An 8,552-nucleotide genomic window follows, 5' to 3' on the forward strand; every position below is an offset into this window, starting at 1 on the left:
ATTTAATAAAAGAAACCAATAAGAATTAAGTCTCCTAGAAGACTATTGGGCAGTCTCCCAAGGGGTCCAATGAGCATTTAGGAGCCCCATGGCTTGCCTGATTCCTATTGGCCAGGAGGCAAAGGGGTCCAATGAGAGTTTAGTTTAATTATTTAATTACCTAAATCTCTCACAAAAGGGGAAAGGGGGACACATGTCAAAAGTCTATCACTTATGCTACTTAATTATAATTGGCTTGACTTGGGGAGGGCCAATGAGGCTGCATGAAGAGCAAATAGCAAGGGGGCTCGCCCAAGAGAGAGAGGGGGCTGATTTTTGCAAGGCATTATCACACACACACTCACACAAGCTCATGTGTGAAGAAAGAGAAGACTATCTCTTCCCAAGCTTTAATGGAGAACTCATCACCTACTCCAAGCTTGTGAGATAGAAGCCTACATCAACACTCTCTTGGCATGTGGATGCAAATCCAACCAAGAGCCAAGCTTCAATGCATGCTCATCTCCTCTACCAAGCTAATTACTAAGCTAAGCTATGCTAATATGAGTGATTATGTGAGGAGATGTACATCTTTCTTGTAAGATACTCCTTCTTCCTCTCAATCTACTCTCATACCCTGCTAGCTCTCACCATCTTCGAAGGTGTGCGAGGTCTTGGGTCTGAGAACGGGATAATTCAAGTTGTGTTTGTTAAGTGTTTTGCTTAGTGCATGAAGTTTCCATCTTCATTGCACTAGCTAGTCTTGAAGGAACACAAAGAATTGTATTGTACAATGTCTCTCTTGATGGGAGAAACCATAATACAAAGCCTTTTGGAGGGGGGACCGGCTCCATGAAAATCTGGTCCTCAACTGTTGTCAATAGCTTAATTGCTCTCTCTTTTGAAAGTATTGTCGATGCTATCTAACTAGGTGTTATGCTTTTTGTTGCTCTCTCCACCCAAGCACTCTTGTAATTCTCATTAGGAATCTATTCTAATGAAATGCCCACTATGTTCATGTTAATTTCCGCTACACATAAGTTATTAGGCCATTAAATGTTTCACTGTGCTCTCTCTCTCTCTCTCTCTCTCTCTCTCTCTCTCTCTCTCTCTCTCTCGTTCATTAAAATTCAGCTCTATCTCTCTTTTCATACACACACAGTCACGAGCATCTACACATACACACACATACATACACTACAAGCATGAGTGCATGCACACAGTTAGATACACACCAACAACGCACACACATGGTATGCACAAAAGCAGAAAAGAAGCAACAAAGACGGACGACAACGCATCGACAACAAGCAGACCAAAATCACATGATGGCAACCACAATTCAAAGAAACAGGGCAAAGGAATGCCCCAGCCGGCACCTAAGTTGATGAGCGCGCTACATGCACGCACTAGTAAACCTACGATTTGTCGGCATCTCATCTACAACGCATCTTCGTAGTAAACATCCATACGGTAATCCATTTTCCTTTTTCAACCCAAACCTTGTAACAAAAATCATTTGTGTATTTCCACCTCTCCCTAGGTGATTGTCACAAAGTCCCACCTAGAAGATATCATTTTAAAATTCTCCTAAAACAAAGCAGGGGTCAACCATCCCGGCTCCTTGCTTTGTCTTTCCTGATTAGGGCCGAAGCCTAGTCATATTATCCTAAACTAAGCAAGCCTGCCAACTATAAAAGAGCACTGAGAGGTCACTATGAGGGATTCAGCACTTGAGAGGGAGGCCATTCACACACACTGACTCCAAGGGTCACTACGCACAAGAGTCCATGCACACACACTAACTCTAAGGGTCACTACGCACAAGAGTGGGATCTTCGCACACATGAATTTTCCCTAGAGAACAGATTACAATCTCTTTAAGTACATGTTGAGAGTTTTAAGTACCTTGGCCTTGAGGTTCCATCCAATCACAAGTGGCATGTATGTGCTATGCGTCATTTGGAAGCGGGAAAGAGAGCATATTATGCATTTGAGAACATGTGTAAAGCGGGAAACATCAAGTGTTGGGTTCTCAAGAAGTATCTTTTTGATGCATTGGTGACACCGGTTCTTCTTTATGGAGTTGAAGTGTGGGGCGGGAGCATCTCAAAGTCTACTTGGAAAGAGTTTGAGAATGTCCAAAAGCGTTTTCTTACAAACTTTCTCCAAGTTAAGACACAAACACCATATATGCTCCTACTTCTTGAGTCGGGATCTCTTCCAATTGAGGTTATGGGCATGGAAAGGGTTGTGGAGTACATGATAAAGATGCATCAAAACCCCTCACATCGACTTCCTACAATTGCATGGGAAGCAAGCAAAAAAGTTCAAAAGACGCATAAAAGTAAGATCTTGAGCACGGGATGGATGCAAGACATAAAGAAGTGGTTTGGGAGATGGGATGCATTACACTTGCTACATGATGCTTCAATTGACTCTCAAGTGAATGAAGCTTTTCTACAACGCCAATGTATTACGGCTTGGGAGAAATCCGGTGGGTCACGCTTCATACATTACACCACCTATATTGCCCCCAACTACAAAACCAAGTTCTTCGCTGAGGGAGGAAACCGTACTCACACTTACATGCTTGAGCCTACTCCCTTGTCCGCGATACGCACTATCGCAGCAATTCGGCTTAGCTCCCATTTCCTTCGATGCGAGATAGGGCGTTGGGGCAATGGAGAAGAGTCAAATCGATTGTGCACATTATGCTCACTGCAAGTTCGAGAGTCTGTGTACCACACACTACTAGAGTGCTCAGCTTTTGATCACATCCAAACTTGCTTCTCTCACATTTTCAGCCATAACTTAGACCTACACACTTTCCTCTCCCAGCCAAAGTGTGGGCTCTCCATTGCGACTCTCATCACTACACTTTTGGAGCATCGAGAGTCACTCATCAGCCATTCACATACTACATCACATGTAACTTTGGTCCCATAGGTCATATTTGACCTCCGAGGACGATAATAAAATCTATCTCTCTCTCTCTCTCTCTCTCTCTCTCTCTCTCTCTCTCTCTCTCTCTCTCTCTCTCTCTTTTCCCATACACACACACACTCTCTCTCTCAAGCACATACACACTCACACAGTAACATACACCCCCCCCACACAGACACACTCAACCTCAAACTCTCTCTCTCTCTCTCTCTCTCTCTCTCTCTCTCTCTCTCTCTCTCTCTCTCTCTCTCTCTCTCTCTCTCTCTCTCTCTCATTCATTAAAATTCAGCTCTACTCTCTTTTCATACACACACAGTCACGAGCATGTACACATACATAGACGTACATACACTACATGTATGAGTGCATGCACACAGTTAGATACACACCAACAACGCACAAACAAAAGCAAAAAGTAAGCAACAAAGACGGGCGACAACGCATCAACAACAAGCAGACCAAAACCAAGTGATGGCAACCACAATTCAAAGAAAGAGGCCAAACGCATGCCCAAGCCGGCACCAAAGTTGACGAGCGTACTACATCGACGCACTAGTAAACCTACGATTCGTCGGCATCTCATCCACAATGCATCTCCGTAGTAAACATCCGTAGGGTAATCCATTTTCCTTTTTCAAGACAAACCTTGTAACAAAAATCATTTGTATATTGCCATCTCTCCCTAGGTGATGGTCACAAAGGCTCACCTAGAAGATATCATTTTAAAATTCTCCTAAAACAAAGCAGGGGTCAACCATCTAGGACTCGGCTCCTTGCTTTGTCTTTCCTGATTAGGGCCGAAGCCTAGTCATATTATCCTAAACTAAGCAAGCCTGCAACTATAAAAGAGCATTCAGAGGTCACTATGAGGGAGTCAGCACTTGAGAGGGAGGCCATGCACACACACTGACTCCAAGGGTCACTATGCACAAGAGTGAGATCTTTGCACACATGAATTTTCCCTAGAGAATGCATTATAGTCTCTCTCTCTCTCTTTCTCTCTCTCTCTCTCTCTCTCTCTCTCTGTGTGTGTGTGTGTGTGTGTGTGTGTGTGTGTGTGTGTGTGTGTGTGTGTGTGTGTGTGTGTGTGTGTGTGTGTGTGTGTGTGTGTGTGTGTGTGTGTGTGTTGTGTTGTGATTAATGTTATTTGCATCGTTGTTGTCTGTGTCCTAGCTGCTCAAAGCTAGGTGGTGCCACCTGTTCAATCCCCGTGTTGACGAGTTCGGCGTGCACGGTCCTAGCGTGGAGGCCGTTGGTGTTCTTTTGCACTTGCGCTTGTCAGTAGTATGACAAGTATTCTCACAAAGTGGTCTTAAATCTTTCTCAAACCAGCATAAAGACATGCCAAACATAGTGACACCAATCATGTAGTCACAGATTGCTACTACCCCAAAAAATGTACCAAAGAAGCACATAATCCGTAGATCATAGTAGTAACAAAATCAAATGTATGGATCTTCTCACAACAATCTCCTCCCTCTTAGCTTGGCATGGGTCAAAGAAAGACATTGATCATAGAGTATACAATGTCTCGGGTCTTCTGCGCTCGCCTTTTCCAAACCACCACACCCTGCAAACACATACAGGACATAGTCGCAAGGCTCTGTGATGAATGGTGCCAGCAACCATTACTCTTACAAGTGGTCGAAACAATGTGCCAAACATAACTAATACAAGGACCATTCAAATCAACATCATACAAGATAAGTGACTTACCAAAAAAATACATTCCTTCTCTCCGCACCACCTCTAACAATTTCACCACCATCAACTTCTATGGGGAAAACAAAATCATCTAATACATAGCTATGGTATGCTGTGTGAGGTCCCCTCCCCTTTAGCATATCCATTTGGAAATAGGACAGTTCCTGACAGGTTGCTAGGCCCTAATTGATTAAGAAAATCATAGTCTAGATAGACAAGATTTCTAATGGGTGGCCAGACTCTCGTCACCAAGTTCCTTGAGTCTGAGCCATTGAAAAGGTTTCCTAGCCCTATTTTGTAGGAAAGCATGAACTAACACAATAATCTAACGTTCCTAATTCTCACCTTCCAAATGAGAGAAACCCCAAATGCTTTTTTTCCCATAATTTTCAAAGGCACGTACAATTGTTACTTCTTGGCTCTTGGTCTCTAGTTTTTCTTCTTCTATGAATGAGGAGCGGAGAGTTTCTTGACTAATTGAGACCACCCATCCTTGATTGGAAACCTAAACCGGCCCCCACTTTCCACACCACTCACAATTTTTAGCTTGTTTTCTAGTTACTACCACATGATTGTTCATACACAAATTCCTTTTTTAGATTCCCATCACAAGTTTGTTAAATAGCCCTTTAAAAATGATCAAAGAGGCACCAAAACAATCTGTTCTAGAAGAAAAACAACATACAACCCTTCTTCATTAAAATATCCCAACCCCAAGATTTCACTCCTCTTGGTGAGAGTTTATAGCTCCCGATGTCTTTAGTTTCCCATAAAACTAAATTACCTTGCAATCTGGGCATAAACCCGAAGTAATATCTTGCATTCTAGGCACAAACCCACAAGATGTGTGCACCCATATGCACTGCTTTAGCGTTCACTCCGCTAAGCCCTCCTCCCTGGATATCAAAGGGAGTTTTGACTATATCACTATAGGATTTCTTAATGAAGAAATTTCGAGAGTTTTTCTACTAGGCAAACGCTTCTTTCCTACTTCAAACAATATATCCTCTAAGAATCCTTTCATATTAATACAAGTTAAAGTGAATTAATAAATTCAATTGATGCGGTGTCAAATTGGGACAAACCCAACGTTTAGGTAGTTTTCTCTTTCCTAATTACTCATGATGCATTGAACAAGAAAGAAGTTTCCTACCTGTTCTTGAGAAATAACATCATTTTGTGGGATAAGTGGCACATCCTCATTCATGGGGGCCTTTCCTTTGCCTTTACCATCACTGGTTTTGGCTTCATGATTGTATGATCCACCATAGCGAGTTCTTTTGGATGACATCTCCACTACTACATACTTAACTTGAGAAGTTGTAAGCTAAGTGTAAGAATCCAATGGAAGTAGGGTAAATGGTTATAAGTGTTTTAATTTCAAAAAATATATTGTTATTCCACACATCAAACCAAAAAAATATGCTTGCTTAATCCTACCATAATCTTATGATAAACATGCGTTATAGCCCATACACTAATCACTTATATCTACTTGCAAGAAAAATCCATCATTCTAGTCGGACAAAATTATTGAATATTATTAGCTAATTCAATCAAGCATCTAGATTACATCGATAATTTAATTTTGCATGCAGTCAACACAATTGATTATGTGAGTAATCAAGTAGTGAGACCTTCATTACTTTGTAATGTAGAGAAATTACCATAAAATAGGTATAATGATTGTTGATTTCCAATTGAGGATAGGTAAACAAGAGTATATCATTTGATAATAGAGTAGCAATTGGAAAGGATTCCAATTGAGAGAAGAGATTAACAATAACTTGATTGAATAATAGATTGACATTACCGAAATGTGCTTTGGAGTTATTGATCTTTCAAAGCTTCGCTGCGGTAGTCACCAAGTTGTTTGCCAGAGTAGCAAAGCTCCCTTATCTCAAGTGTGTTCAAGTGTGTGTAAAATTGAGTGGGAATTCCCTTTACATACAGTTTAGAGATTTCTTGTTGCACAAATCAGCCCCATACCTCCCCTACTCGCCCCCTCTTGCTAAAATCATGTGTAAAGGTGTCACAAACTCCCACTTAGTCATTAGAGGTGTCCCTATTTACCCTTTTGGGTGATACACCTCATGTACTTACCCATGCTTATAGTCAACCATGCCATAAGAGATGGTTCCATGGATATGGTTCATTTATGGGCATCCATGGACATAGATACACATGCACATACATGTCCATGCACATGCATTACATACATACCTTAGACTTTAGGAATTAATTTATTAACACTAGGATGAAAATTAATTATCTAGAGTGAGCAAAATTCAATTCTAAAAGTTTCTATTAAAATACAAGCTTGAGGATGACAGTCTAAGGTGTCAGATGCACACACCTGCTATATTTAGCCATGTTTGGAGTAGACAACTATGTTTATGGAAATTTAGGACGGGGTAGATTTAAATGAGATGGTTGTGTCTAGGTGGGTGCAAGCACCACAAAACTTACTATGTTTGGACAAAAGTGACAAAAAAGAAAAAAATTCATTTTTAAAAAGCTTACATTAATATATTCATCATTAGTACATCAAAGGTGGAAAAATTGCCAAAAACAAAAACTTTCTATTTATGACCAAAATGGCTTAGTATTAATCCTTTACATGGGAATCCCCTCTACATAGGTACAAGAGACCTTACATGCTAGAAACAACCTCTCCCCACTCTGTCTATTGTAGCTCGGTACAGCTTGATTGACACAATGCCAAAGACACATTGTAAGATCAAGCACCTATTTGAATACACAAATTGTAAATATTATATTACCATATTAAGAATCTTGCCATAGAATAAATGAAAACAAGATTCACTAAAACATTAGTAACCTTATCACCTCTCTAATGACGGGATGCTGATTGCCTTGGAGCACACATAAGAGTCCAAGTACGATGAAGCACAAGCCCCATTCTAGATGCATCTACAAGGAACTCCCCTATGTGCTCAGCTAAGTACATGGTGATGAAGAAGCCCTCGTTGGTCAAATACTCGCAAGCAAGACCCATGCAACCCCTTACCAAACCCTACAAGAATGTATTCCACTTGGGAATAGTCATGCCCTCTAAAAAAATCAAAATTTCAATAGGACAAGTTACTTTCTTGTTACCCTCTAAAATAACAAAATTTTACTTACCCCAAGGGATAGGACCAAGGGTGTCCACCAATAAACCCATAGGAAAATCTACAAATATCAATCGAGTTACCTCTCAACATGGCACTCCATATTTTCTATAAGTATGTGTCTTTTGAGTGGCAAAAAACTTGTTGATGCTAATTAAAAAAAAAATCATAGTAATATATTGAAAAACATACTAAATTTAATGTTTCATGGACGTTGCATTTACCTAATTAGACAAAATCTATCAATTTGGGTCACATCAACAAGTAGATCATCAACGAAAGTCTGGTAGTGGAATCCTACAACCATTATTTACAGTGGTAACTTTCTAACAATCTTTACATGCAAGAAACTTTAAACTCAAATTCATTTGAGACAGCTTACGAATAGAATGAGTCATACCTCCTTTGTTGTAGAGTTCTCTCTAGACGATCTACTTGGTTGCATATACTTGAAAATTCAGTACATTCCTTTCTTGAATACACTATACAAGAAAAATTCCTTTACTTCAAATAGAAATTGTATGTCACAAAACCATTTTGTCATTGAAAAGTTACATACACCACCTTATGCTGGACATAGAGGTTTTGTGGCTACTTTTTAGGATTTATGTCATGATTTTTATTGGTTTTCTATGAAAAGTGATGTTAAATAGTATGTTTCATCTTGTCTAATTTTCCGAAAGATAAAAGCAGCAACAAGTAAGAAATTAGGTTTGTTACACCTTCTCCCTATTCATGAAAGACCTTGGGAACACATTTCTATGGACTTTGTTACTAGTTTCACACTCA

Source organism: Adiantum capillus-veneris, chromosome 14, assembly GCF_014529385.1.
Source record: "Adiantum capillus-veneris isolate H3 chromosome 14, ASM1452938v2, whole genome shotgun sequence".
In the NCBI taxonomy this organism is placed as follows: domain Eukaryota; kingdom Viridiplantae; phylum Streptophyta; class Polypodiopsida; order Polypodiales; family Pteridaceae; genus Adiantum; species Adiantum capillus-veneris.